Below are 15,689 nucleotides of genomic sequence, written 5' to 3' on the forward strand. Positions count from 1 at the left end.
CATAGCCAAGTTGTTTTAAGTGGTTTTCAATGCATGTATGTGATACATGAAGCTTCTCTGCAATCTCACGAGTTGTACTGTGACGATCCGAATCGATTATTGCTTTGATTAAGTCGTCATCAACTTCAACTGGATGACCAGAGCGTTTTTCGTCTTTAAGTGAAAAATCAGCAGAACGAAATTTGTCAAATCAATTTTGACACTGCCGTTCTTTTAAGGCTTTTCATTAGAAATTTGTTATTGATAGATATAAAAAGCTTTTTTCCTTTTAATATATCTTTTAGCTCCATACAAATATCTTTGAACTTTAGATTCAGATTAGATTATTATTATTGACAGACATTGATTATTGTTTTATTAACTAGACACTTACAAGGTTATGATTATATAAGGTTATAATTCTTTCTCCAATATTGAATTGTATCTATTCAGATTCTAAATTTGATTATTATTATTATCATTAATTGGTATTATCATTGCTCATTAGCTAGGATTTACAAGTTAAAGATTTTATTTCACTACTAATAAACATTGAATATTTTGAATATTCATTCTACTGCTTCACTAACATAATTTAAACTTTGGTTAAGAATAATAATAAAAATGTTATTGTTATGATCATTAATATCTTATTAATACTTAATTATCACTAACTAGATACATATTGTTTTTACCAATTTAAATAGCTTTATTTAAACAGAAATTAGTAGATTTTAAAATAGATGTTAAAATAATCATTATCAAATAATAATTTTGTTATTGTTGTCATTATTATATAACATTAGTTATTGCTAGTCATTATAATTTAAAGTGATTTATAAATCAATACATAACATTCCCAAATGATTACTTATTCAAATATACTAGTTTCTAGTCACATTTTCTATTCGCTTAACTGACATATATTTATTCCAATCAATTCTTGAAAGAAATTTCAGTTTTTGAACATAAAAACTTAAAACTTACATATTTTCTTATCTCATTCAATGAAACGAACGAAATTGAGAAGAAAGCCATCAACAATTAGGATACCTATCTCTCCCAATTGAGTTTTTCCATCCATTATAGACAGCTACTTATAGACAACAATTAGGATACCTATCTCTCCCAATTGAGTTTTTCCATCCATTATAGACAGCTACTTATAGACATTAATCATGATGTAGCTTAACTTTGATAATCAAAAACGAAACAGGAGCATTTCAAGTCCTATTGACAATTTAATTGATCAAATGACTTAACATCTAAGAAACCTATTAATAAAATCTTTTGGCTTATGCTCGTTTAAGCCGATATCTATATTAAAACATTGAACGATATATAAACTATTAATAACCATTTTATCAACAGCGTTCAACTTGCAATGATCAGAGGATAAGCGAAAAAGCTTATTAAGCATGAATTCGAGTAGCTGTTAACTCGGTTCGAAAGGATCGTTACACGCGAGTGGTAACCGTAAATCCGATTTCTGAAATGCGCCCAGCTCTGAAACGCGCCCGAACGAAATGTATAATGCAGAAGGAATTATTATCGTTTGATATGCATCCACTCGCGCCACCTCCATCCCGTCCCGAGCGCATTACTCGGGGCGCGAAATTCCGGCGGATGTTTCCGGTAAGGTTCACGAAGAACAAAGTTAGAAGTTGCCAAGTCCCCGTGGGCGATACCACGGTTTCAAACTGTCACGCCGCGAAGAGAGAGAGGTTCGTCGTGAAACTGCTGGTTACATTTCGTCTCGCCGCCACGCTTCGAAATGTCGTTCGTCGCCATGTTTCAAGCGAGCTACGCCGCCTTTCACCAGAGTTTGGAACCAGTATCTCGCAGCATCTCCGCTATCGTACATTAATTATTCTCGACACCGACTCGATACGGTTCTCTTTTTCTCTTTTCTTCCTCTTGCATTTCGTTAAGTTTTCGAACGAACAGTTTCACCGAATTTGATTCGAAGGGACTATTATTGGCTATTTCTTACCTTAAGTGACTAGTTCAATATTGGTGAATTTGTGGTTTTAGATTCATTTTTGATCCATTTTTCAATTTATTATTATTATAAAGTGTGATGAGCTAATTTTAGATGTGAATAAAATAAATGTAATTTTTATTGTGGATTTTAAATTTTTGTCCAAAAAAAGAATGTAAATTCTGTCTCTTTTTTACATCTATAATAGAAAAAAATAAAAATGAATCAATTAAATCGTGTATCATTAAATATAATTGTGTATTATTTATTGTTATAAATTGTTTTTTTTTCTATTTGTTACTTAACTTTTAAACCTTTCATATAATATCGATGCAATAACTATTTTTGTGAGAAAAGAATATTTTTTCAATTAGTTTTTAATGGAAACAGATAAAAATAAAAATTATATGCAAAACTATCTATAGGATAAGATTTATTTTTCAAGCAATTTTGGCTATTCGATAATAGATATCGTTACAAAATTACTTGCATGTTTATTGGAAATCGTTATATATAATAATTTTTTACAATTTTTTAATATATTTTACGATACTATTATATATTTGCTAAAATGAAAATCAATTATAATATTTTCAAATAAACATTTTTAAGAAATTATCTTATTAAAACAATTTCTATAAACAATTAATATTCAAAGAATTTTTCAGAATTTCCCAAAAATTTAATAATAAATTTTAGAAATGATTTAGATATTAAAAAAATTTTAATATTTCTCAGTCAGACAATCGTTTTCTCGACTACTGTGTGCACCATCACATTTCTGCTGACGTGTCGTAATTTCGTTTACTTTCAATCTTCCCCATTACGGGGCATAAAAGAAGAAATAACGAGCAGGAATAATGCTCGATCCTTTCGAAGAACGATTCCAGATACGAATGAGAGGACTTTCCAGCTGTATAAGATGGTCTGCGCGCTGTAATCCCTCCGATTCTTTTATAAGAAACATTACAATGGAACCAAGCGTATAATAGTATAATGAATTGTTACAAGATGGAAGTATGAACCTTTCGTCGATACTTAATATTGCGCCCGACGATTTCTTTTGTAGGTGATTCCAAGTGGAAACACTGGGGACAAGTGAATATCTTTCCCATCTTCGTTTATAGTTTGCATTGTATATCTCGACAATCCTTGTTAATAGCATCGTCGAAGCGGTGTTGAATAATACATAACGTGGCCCAATCGTCGCCATTCGAGCTTTTCACTATTTCGTCCTCAACCTTCTCCAAACTTCTTATCCAAATACTCGTTAACGTCTCAAACTCTCATCCATAAGGATTCAACAACATCATGTTTAATTAATGCTCTACAAAATTATTTAGAAAATAATCTTGGATAAATTTTGATAACTTTGAAGAATATTTTCAAAGCTAAGCACATAATTTAGATAAATTTTTTTTAGATTAGATAAGTAAAGTTAAATAGATTTGGAAATAGATTAGGTTTGATTAGAAATAGATTTATAGATAATTTTGATTGGATCTTAAACAGAATTAAACGAAATTGATTTATTATAATTTAAATCGTTTTGGACTTTTAATTACTATTTTTGTTTATCCTTTTTAAATGCGAATTTTTCAATTAAGATCAAATTAGTTGAAATGAGATCCAAACGGAACCTAATCAAAACCTAACTTAAAATAGTTAATCTTTATCTGGTATAAGAATATATATTCCAAACAATGTTTTCGACATGCATTAAGATTATTAAAATTAACAAAGTAATTATTTTTCTAAATAATTATAACTTTTGGCACTAAACATACTGTTTACAGGATAGTCATATTTACGATATTTGCGACATTGTTCAAGAAACTGTGGAGAAAAGTTTAAAACTCATCGCGTTGTTCACGAAGGGGACACTCATTGTCCAAATAGTTTCGCATAGTTTTCGTACAAAATAGCGATTACCAGGCCATGCTAATACCAAGACAGAATAAATCGCCAATCGAATAAACCTAAGACTACAAAAATTTCAGAAATCATCTGACGAATAAACGAGTTTTTGATGGCGTCTTTTGGAGACGCAATCGCAAAATTGGTAGGCCTTGCAACGTATTTCGCGAATATTAGTCTCTTCTCCCCCTATATTTTCGATACGCAGCAATCTATCAGCTAGTGTAAACATGCTCTTGCTCGATAACAGCCATCCATAGCGTTCCCATCTGAAATAAGATCTCTTTCAATGCGGTCGAACGCGTCACCATGGAACCTGAACAGTGGTTGATGCATCCCTCGAATAGAAAAATTCGCCCTCTCCTTCAAAATGAAGCCGCAAAATTGATAAACTGAGCGCGCATGCGCGTGGATTGGATCGCAAGTTGCAAGCATGACTTTTCTGACTCGCAAGAAGATTGGCTCGTAGCCAATCTCGAATCAAAATGCCGACTACTGACGTTGGGCTAAAAGTCACGGCGTGGTAAACAGGGATTCCCTGAATTACGATGAGGCTCTCTCGTGATGACATGGCGAAGGAAAGATATGAAAGATTCGATGCAACGAAATTTTTTTGGATCTAGTAACGATGACGCAATTCCCCGTACCCTTTCACTTCCTAATTATCTATAGGATGTTTGGAAGGATTCCAATTGGGATTCTAGTGGCCCACTTCCTTTTATTTTCACTGTTCTATTTTTTTCTCGAAATGGAAAAGAGGATATTCAAAAGTCGGTTTGTTCTTCTCAAATTCATATTCGCCTTCGTTTCGTATTGTACGTTTGATAATAGTAGCATTATCAACATTGTTTGAACTATTGTAAGTCACAGGTGCTACTTATTCGGCGTACGTGGACACGTTATTCCAGTCAAATGGGGCAATCAATGTACACAGACACATTCGAAGCTAATTGTAGAATCTTGTAACACCTGCAAATAACATAGTACGGGATCGTAATGATCAAAGTCAAGAATAAATATATCTTTTAAAAAGAAATTTTTGAAAGTTTCTGAAATTTAAAAAGCAAAGTGCTTGACATCAATTAATATTATATATTAATTTAGTTTTATTCTATTTAGTTGTCATTATATTTAGTTGTCTCTTAATGATTTGATTTGACAACTTTTTATTAGATCATTTTTATTATAGTAAGAGAGAAGCAAATATTATAAAAAATTATGATTTTGGTCAACAATGTGAGATTTTATCAAAGTGTCTTTTCTTTTTATTTTGTATTCCTATGTCACTTATATTTCAACTGACTATCGTTTTTTAATTCTTAATGTATAATATATTTCATAAGTTATGAACTCATGATAGATCATTAATTTACATAACATATCTTCCTGTGCACATTCTATCCCATTTTGAGTTATAGAAACGAAGAAAAATAAAAGAATCTAACAAAATTCGACTTCAAACAATTTGAAATTCTATATCCAAAGCATTCTTTTCTCTAATTTTCATTATTTTATTTATATATCACTTACAATGGTATTTATACAATTTACAATTTAGTCTTCCAAATGTGCAATTTGAATGTTAGAAAATAAATGTTAGAATTACCAAAGTATGATGATATAACTAAAAAAAAAAATGATGAAATATAGACAAGAATTTAAATGAGTATATTAATAATTAAGATTTATTTTATGATGGAATTTTCAAGATTTTATAATGGAGAAATAAATAAAATACGAGTGGATCTATCGGAACTTGAATTCTAGATTATAGATTAGTAACACTGGGACACTAGGCTCACGTTTAAGTGGCGTCCTCTTATAATTGATATAAGTAATGTAATAAAGTCGATATATAAGTAAAGTCGATAAAGAAATTGACATGTTTGAAATCGAAAATATACATATCAAAATTAATCTTTTTTTTTTCAAGTATTTAAATCGGTATTAAAGAATTCTTTGGTAATTTTAATCATGATGTATGATCTGAAATAGATCAATCATTATTATTTAATATTTGAATTTACGATCTTATTATATTGCCTCCACCAAGAATATTTCATACTATTTACATTATTTCTATTTTTAATCTTTTTCAAAACGTTAAAATCCACAAGCCTTTGACAAATTTTAGGATTATTTTCTTCGATTCTAGTCATAGTCACATTATCAACATGTCAATTTTAAAGCAAATCCTTTTACAATTAAAACCATCTGATTCGTGCTTATTACGATCTATTCTTATTTATCGACAAATGAATTTTAAAATTTAAAGACAGAAAGGAAATCGAAGGGAACAGAATGTTTCCCTTCCAATGTTTCCCAATAAAATATCAGGAAAGAAAGGAGGACGCAAGACGCGTCACAGTTATAGACTTTGATGTTAAGGGAACCAACGAAGGGGATATTGCCGCATCGCAGAAACTACGATTCAAATTCGTCTCTGTATGAGACACTTTGACGTTCTAATGATATAAACGAGCCAGTCTTCGTTTCTATAACCCGACATGTAAAACTGGTTAGACCATCCTTTATATTCTTCTCTTTATTCATCAATGAATAAAAGAATATTTTCATTAAAATGTTATGGAAAATTTGTTTGTTATAAACAAAAGTTCTCTTTGTTATAAACTTTTCTTTCATTGTGAATTATAGTTTTTTTTTTACTTTTATTACAATATTTTATTTTATGTATTTGTATATTTATATATTTAATTGTGCATATAAAAATAAAAGGTACACTATACAGAGTGTCATATTTAAATTAATCCATCTAAATGTATTTAAAAAACTTTTTTATTAATGATATTATAGAAATTATATATTAATTTTTTTTATTACATATTAAATGCTATTACATATTAAATGTTTACAAAAATTTCGTTCTATCTCTGTCTCGCTTCATGTAACATAAATCAACATTTTACACTAATTTTTATATTTATTTCGATTTCTATAATTATATTTTCGAAAGAAATTTTATAAATATATTAATCTCTTTTATAATAGAAGCAATACTTAATTTCATTCAAAATTGTCTAAATCAATCTAAAAATAAAATTTCTAAAAATAAAAGAGATTAAAATGTTTATAATTGTCTTTAAAATTAATATTTTTATAATATATTAAATTTGTGATAAGTAACTTTCAACATTTCTCAATTTTGAAGATATTTTTTTTTCGAAACTTAATACATAATTATAAAACAACAGATTAACATTCCATGAAATTATATATATGATTATTTTTTAAAAAATAATCATTCCACATTATCTTATGTCATTTTGAAATATATATATATATATATATCTGAGCTCGAAACATTTTATACAATTATTAAAACTATGTAAATCTTCTTCTATCAAATATACAAAATATACAAATATTTCAAACTATCCTATCATTTTGTTACTATACCATCGATATTAACCAATCTATCTTTTCTCTCCAATATTTCCACGTATAGTGGAACAAAGGAGAACAAACGGAACGATCCTCGAACGAGATGTATCGTAGGCAATCGAGGATTGGACAGTCTTGTTGTCCTTTATAAATAGACGAAATTGCTCCACCAGAGAAACTCGTATGTCGGAAGCGTTGAATGAATAATTCTCAACGACCCTCGAACGGCTCGATCCTCTGTTCTTCTATGTTTGGACGTTGGTTCGAGGCGAGATTCCACCTCTGCCAAACAACACATCTTGATGAGAACGTGTTGCTTCGCGAGAAGGGCGATCCAGCTTAAAATGAAACGAGAGAATTCTCTCCCCGATTCTTCTTTTCCATTTAAACGTCTGCAATGAGGGTGCATTTGTTTTCAGCAACTCCAAGAGAAAATTATGCGAGGATGAATGTAAAGGTGCGACGAGTCGTGAACTTTCGAATAATCCGAATTTCTTTTTGAAAGATATAATTTTTATAATCTTTCTCATTTTCCTTTTCTTTTCATTTATAGTTTTTTATTGCAGTTTCTTTTCTAGTATTTATAAGTGAAATCTTATTATTATTCGTTTTTTTTATAATTATTATGATTAAAATTGAACAGAACAAAATCAATAAATTGTCTTTAATTTTTTAGAATGATTTAATATTATAATTTATTTATTTCAAATCAATTGTCGATCCAACTTATTGTTGATAATAAAATACATAAGGATTATATGTGAACACTTTATGCGGACAGTATAGTTGTAGCAGTCGCTAAATATTTAATGAATTTCGTTATATCTTGAATTTACTTTGTATTGCATTAAAAAATATACATTTTTTTTTACCAGTAATTTAACATTTTATATGGATTTATAGATACTTTTATTAGCCTTGATATCATGAATATTAATTTCTTCATTACTTTATAGTTAATATCTTTAATATGTTATAACTTTTAATTATTCAAAGGATATTAATAGCCACAAATATATACATATATACATATATTTTACAATAATTTTACAATTTTACATTTTACGTCAATTGCACGTCATCATTATTTATACATACAAAAGTATCAAGTATTTATAGAAATGAATGTATTGCATGTATCATGAAGAAGCTATAAGCTCGGATATTGACTAAACCAGTCGTTGAGGCAATCTCCAAATGGTTTTCTATGAAATTCTACCTGTGCTCTTTTTTTTCTTCTTCTATCAATATCACGGCTTTGAAAATCATTCGGGATAGAGTTAGTTGGTCATCCAATTCTGTATCGGGACTGCGGAGAATTGAGAAATTGCTCCGATGAAAAACCACCGATTTATCCATCGAAGGTAGTGATCTTCATCGATTCCTCTCGTTCAACAGTTGCCTTCTCTCTCGTGTCTCTTTTTTCTATTCCGTACGCTTCGATGCAGTTTTTGTCCCGGGCTGGATATGAGACATAATCCGCTCGATCGGTAGATAGCGACAAGAAGAAACGGAAGGAATCTTAATGCGAAAAATCCACACTGCGTTGATAAAAATCATAATTTCTATCCTGAAATCGTCAATGTTGGGGATATGAGATGGAATAGAGATATGAATGATTATGATTTGATTATGATAATGATAATGATTAAAATTTAAGTTAAATGAAGATTACAGTGATGTCTTATAATATCTATTGTCGTTGATACGCAAGCATAAATTTATTTAAATGCTTAAAGATTTTTATGTATGTTGCTAGGACTTTTTTATCGAATGAAAATGAAATGTGAATAGAATTTCATATCAGCTGTGTACACAGCTAGTATTCATTCAATTTTTTTACAATTTTCACAGACATAAAAATCGAAAAAATCTTTTCATAATGTATATTTTCATAATGTGATGCGTATGAAAAAAAGGACTTTCAATCCCTCTTTAAACTTTTTGCTCTCTTCATCATTTTCTACATTCGTCGTTCTCAGCAAATACGAAATAATATTCGAGTTTCATATTTTTGCAGATATTTCTAGTAATGCGAAATTCAAACATTTAAATTTCTTCAAAAACTTGTCCTCTCAATCTCTCTTTATCTTTTGTTGACTTTCTTTGTCATTATAGACAAAAAGTTAGATTTAGTGATTAAAAAATGAGCATAGAATTTCATGTTTCAAACAGTTGCAATATTTATATATTGTATTAATCAATAAACTCTTAATTCTTTCTTATTTTTTATCTGTTGTCATTCTCTATGATCTTTATAATTAATAAATGGAAATAGAATTGAAGAGAATAGATAGAAATGTATCACTAAGAAATAGAAATGATGAATATGTATATTCATATGAATAATATAGAATTATATTTCTTTTAAATAAAACGATATTATTTAATAACGATTCTATTTATTATACATTATATTAAGAAATTGTGAAATAAATTAAATAATAATAAAAAATTGTAATATACATGTGTGAGTTTTTTTTATTAAAGTTTTCAATTTTATATCTCTATATAGAGATTAACTATGAAGTTAATAACTTAATAAAAAAAATATTAGACTCATTGAAAAATAATGCATTGAATAATATTTAATTATTATCTTTTTTCGATTAAAATTACCGAATTAATACGGTTCTTAATCTTATCGTATATCCATTTGAAAAGATTTCCGGAGTACTAGAAATTGATTGGAATGAATGTGACGTGATGAATCTGGCAGTCACGTATTTCTAGATCGCTATTGTACACACACTTTCGAACGCGTATTCTGTTTAGAAAAGGAGGAACCCAGACCTTTAACGACGGATGTGACTTAACTACAAAAGGATGAGATTGACATGCGTTTCACTGCATCGAGTATACACACGTTTCAGATCATTTTTTTTCTGCATTTTAAAAACACTGCACAGAAATATTTTAAAGAGAATTGTTATATAGTTAATTGAATACAAAGAAAACAAAAATAAATAATAATATTAAATAATGATGTTACATTACATGGAATAGTAATAGTTTCATAAGTATATTGATCTTTTAAATATTATCATATAATTTTAATTAATAATTTTAATTAATAAATATTGTTCGGTAATAATAATTTACATAAAAATTATGTATATTGAAAATATTAAATTAATATGTATAATGTAATTATATAATTAACATATTAATGAATAAATTTTATTAAATTTTATACATATACTTATTTGGTACTATATTAGAAAATATGTTTTATCAATAATTATTAATATCTTTAATATCTCATCAATAATAATAATTTATAATAATTCAATTTTCTTTCTATCAATATACATATGGTCTTATAATTGCTTTTATTGACATTGGTATTTTGAATATTAATTTTTGCCAGTAATGGATTTAAAATCTCATCAATAATGATAAAAAAACAAGTGATTTCGTCTTTATCAATATGTCTACTATATTTATAATTGTTTTTATTAACCTCTTTATTCTGGATATTATTTTTTGAATTATTTCACAATTATTATTTTTTCATCCATTTTTTTTTTAAATTTCCAAAATATTCTTTTTTGAACTCATTTGTCTAAATAATGCAATAGATACATATAGATGTAAATAATTAAAATTTCAATAGATATATATCCATAATATATAGAATAAAATAACCAAAATTATTTTCTAATAATAAAAGTAGTTTACATTGTATATCTATTATTTCTGTCCAAATTCATTCAAAGTAACGATTGTCTATTCATGAATAAAGAAGTTCTATGAATTTAAAATCTAAAAAAAAGTAACCATAACATAATATTTAATTTACATTAATTTTTTTTACATCATAACGAACGAATACAGATATAATATTTTTTCAAATTTTCTTTAAAATTCTGTTCAGATGATGAGATAAAGTTCTTTAAAAAAAAAAATTTAGAATAACATCGTAAAAAATTGAATGAAATCATTAAACATTTATTAAATTTGTTTTTCGATGCTATTTTTAAACGAAAATATTTTTTTTCCCCATAGAAAAATATATTATCTCGAAAATATTTGTACTTTGAAACAACATGAATGATTTTTGTAACGATATGGAAGCCCTTAGTGACTTAATATTTCCCGGACAACGCTCTAAAATTCCAATCCCATCGTAAACAAAACTATCATGTCCAGCGCTCGCCTCTGTAAAAGCCCCACGGAAATTTTCATATCGTCCACACGCGTGTTTACAGAGTATAAAACAAAGTAGCGAAGCAAAACCCACTTTGTTCGCACATGTTGTTAACCTGCTTGGAAAATGGTTCCCGCTACGTTGAATGTAACATCAAACGCTTTCGTTGTGACTATAGTGTTTCAAGTTTTTTATTATATATAGTTTTGATCAGGCCGTAAATGTTTAAAACGCAGAATCGACTATCTACTGTACACCGATTAAATCGAATATAAGTTTACTGGAACATTTATCCAAGAGATTTGTTAATGAAAAAAATATTAAATTGTATTTCAGATTTGATTTTAAATTTATTAACATATTCAATTGTAATATATTCTTTCACGCATCTTATGGATTGTTCATTTGAAATAGAATTCATTTTTGTTGCAAAAAAAAGGAAATTAAAATATGAAATATAAAATATAAAATTAAAAAATGTTATTTTTCAATAATGAATGAAATAAAAAGGAAAAATTAACGTGGTAGGAAATTATTACAAATAGTATAAAAAAGTCATTTACAATCTAAAAATGACTTAATAAAAATAGTTTTTTTTTATTTTTTACAATTATATATTATATGCAATGAAAAATTGATTAAAAAATAAAGGACTTCTTTTTTCATTTTAATTCAATTTTTATAAAAATTATAAAATTGTTGAATTATCAGAATTGAGATATCTCATTCTGAAAATTAAATTTAACTCATTTTATCTTTTATTTAATATATTCTGTACTGCTTCAGAATCTCTAATCCAAAATAATCACTATACAAAATAATTGTAGATTAATGAAGTCACTAAAATTTCATGTAATACAAATATATTTTTTACAAGGTGTTAATAAACGTAAATATCTTAATTTGATTTTCGAAAAAGTATTCCAATGAATATATCATAATGAATATATCAACATCCTATATAAAAGCATTTGCACTATATAATAAGCAATAATTGCAATAATTGCTAAAAAAAAAAAATCAAAAATCCAGAAGAGTTGAAGGAATCGTTATCTGTATTATAGAATCGAAAGAACTAGCAGAGCAATTACATTTTGATTAATGGAAAGATCGGGTGGAAGTATAGGCGCGTAAATGATGGTAGAAAAATAGTCTGAAAAACGATCCTGTCTTTTCATCTGGACGCCATTAATTCGCACTTGTACATCGCCGGTAGACTTTTAATTAAAATTTTCATTATTCACGCCTCCGGATCCTGGCCCCCATGTTAAGTTAACTCGTAGATTGCATTACAATGCGTCAATTGCAAATAACGTGTGATGCAAATCCAATTAAAGAAATTGTACCGCTTTTTAACCCCCTCCTCCTCCGTCTAAAGTCTCTCTCTCTCTCTCTCTCTCTCTCTCTCTCTCTCTCTCTCTTTCTCTTTCGCACGCGCGCGCTTTGTACCCAGCAGTGACGTGGATCTCATTACTTGTGTTCAACAGTACGTGCTACTTAATCGTAATAATAAAAATCCAATTATACACGTAGCTTATATGTATAATTCTCGAACAGCTTTGAATTTCTACTTATTTTCATTTCTGTATTTTATGTTACGATCTACATGGAATATACAGTTGTTGCTACCTAATCTATAAGGTAGCTAACTATCTTGTATTCCAGAGAATAAAATATAATTGGATATCTTTTCGAGATATTTCGTTATTATTCGAGTGCTTAATAATTTTTGGAATAATTTCTATTTTTTGTGCGAAATAATAAAATTATTGCATGGTACGAGATCAACTGTAATTTTCATTCAGAGAAATTGAAAAATTTATAATTAGAGAATTGATAAATAATTAATATAATTAAATTATTATATATTGTGTCTGAATATAAGACACATTTTTTAATAATATTTGAATTGTTTAATTTTACAGATCGTGAAAAAATTAAGAACTACTTTTAGTTAATAAAAAATTTATTTATTATATTATAATTCTAAGTGTAGAAGATATTTCATGGGAATATATGTCTCCGAATATATAGGAAATATTTCTTATTATTTCATTTACTTTATTTGATAAATTTTTTTTTATCTTCAGCTATCAGTTCTAATTAAATGGGTATTAGGTTCGAAGAATATTCGTCAGAATATAAAAAATTCTTAGCGGTTTTTCCGTTCGAAGCGAGTGGAATTTCGATGTCGATCGATGAAAATGGATGGAAAATGAAATTTTTACGCCCCATTTGTTTTGAAAAAAAAAAAAAAATTCAGCTTCATTCACTTTTCAATCTTCTTAATTCGATTTAACCGATAATCTGATTTAATTGGGATAACGTTTCATTCCATTTCGGTTTATTTTCCACCACCAAGATTGGTTTCTGGTGGTTTTCAGTGGAGTTCGGTTCGTGAAATCCGAAGCAATCTTCTAAACACAATCGCAGATTAAGTAGAAGAAGCCTGGACGGTTCGATTGGCCGTAAGGTTTTGCGGCAGCCGGATGAGATGTTTGAACGTATATAGTGCAAATATTGGACTGCAGTTAGAGATTCTGTGACCCTTCATAATTCCATGACTTCCCTATATGTTTACAAAAATATGAGGTACCTTCGGAAAAAAAGATATAACATATATTAAATAGTAGATATCAAAGCAAACACGAAAATTTGTAAATTCACTTGAAATAACTGATAAAACTTTAATAATTATTTTATAAGAAAAAAATTACTTTGTTTATAAGAATGTTTATAAAAATGTGAGAAGATTGATCTTAGATATTGAAATAAATGGAAATGCTGACATGAAAAAATTGAAATTTACTTTTTAGATTGGTGATTTAATACATAGTGTTAGATAAAGTGAGATAGAGTAAAGCGACAATCTGTTGATTGATCGACAGCACTATACTGCGTCGTAAAATCGTAGCTTAGCTAGCCTGACCTTTCAACGTAATATTTGAAGAGATTATATTATTTTAAACGCACGATTGAATTTAATGATTATAATATAATCATCGTAAAATAACGAAATATAAAAATATAAAAAATTCTTCTTCTTTATTATGTAAATATTAATTATTTAATAATTATTTTATCGTGCTAACTTATATTAATTAAGTTATATGTTAGAAAAGAGATGTTATAAAAAAAAAAAAAAGATGATAAAAACATGTCATTTTCATTATTTCGTTCTTTTCATTCTTATATTCTAATGAAAAAGAAAAGTTTAATACTTTTTGCTTCGGTACATTCTCTTTAAATTCTTTCTTAAAAAATTCAATTAAGCCAACTATGATATGGTACTGCTGACCTATCAAAATGAAATTACCTCTACTTTTAAAAAATAAGATTTAATTAAAATTTTTATATTTATTTTTATACTTTCAGAATTAATTCTCCAAAGATTGTCTACATATTTATAAACGTATCTACCACAAAATTATTAATTTATCTTGTTTGAATATTTACAATATTGTTTGAATATTAAATTTTCTTACAATTAAAAATTAAATCGATTGGTAGTTAGATTAAATCACTAGTGTATTTATCCTCCTTCATCTCTGATTTCACCTCGAATTGAAATAACATCTATCTAAATATCTGCAATTTCCATATTTAAATTAGATCGGTGATTAAATTATCCCATATAAACAGATCTATTAGAAAATCACCAGCAAATCAGGTTAGATGTTTCATATAAATCTGTCGTAAAATATCACCAATTTATTTTCCTTTCCTCTACAGTCTCTATTTAACAAACATTTTTTAAACAAAATATCAACATTTCTCTGAATATTATTCCCAATCCATTATTAAACCTCTTTCGAGTTTCGAATCGAGCACGATCGAAGTCGTTCGTTTTCAAAAATTCTTTTAAAACTAAAACTTTAAATCAGGTTGCCAAAATTATGGCCCGTCTATAAACATTGGCGAAGGAATATTTACGCTCTCACGTCGGATCCATCGTATCCGACGTTCGTGACAACCATGCTTGCCGCAAGGATGTGTAGAAACGTGTTTGTTTCTTCGTCTGGTGGCGGGTGAAATACTTGTTCCGCGGGGGTGCAATGTACCGTGCAGCTAGGGGGAGTGTATTTACCCGGTCGATATTGGCTAGCGGACAGGAAGTATCTCTCGCTCTCTCGTGTCGCGGCTTTGGAATCACGCGTTGGCGGTAAGGACAGTGGGAAATAAATCGTGTCTCGTTCGCCTCCGTTCGACGAAAGGGGTGGCGAGGGTAATTCGAAGGGGTAGCTCGAAGAAAAACGCCTC

This window comes from Apis mellifera, linkage group LG11 (genome assembly GCF_003254395.2).
Source record: "Apis mellifera strain DH4 linkage group LG11, Amel_HAv3.1, whole genome shotgun sequence".
NCBI lineage: Eukaryota > Metazoa > Arthropoda > Insecta > Hymenoptera > Apidae > Apis > Apis mellifera.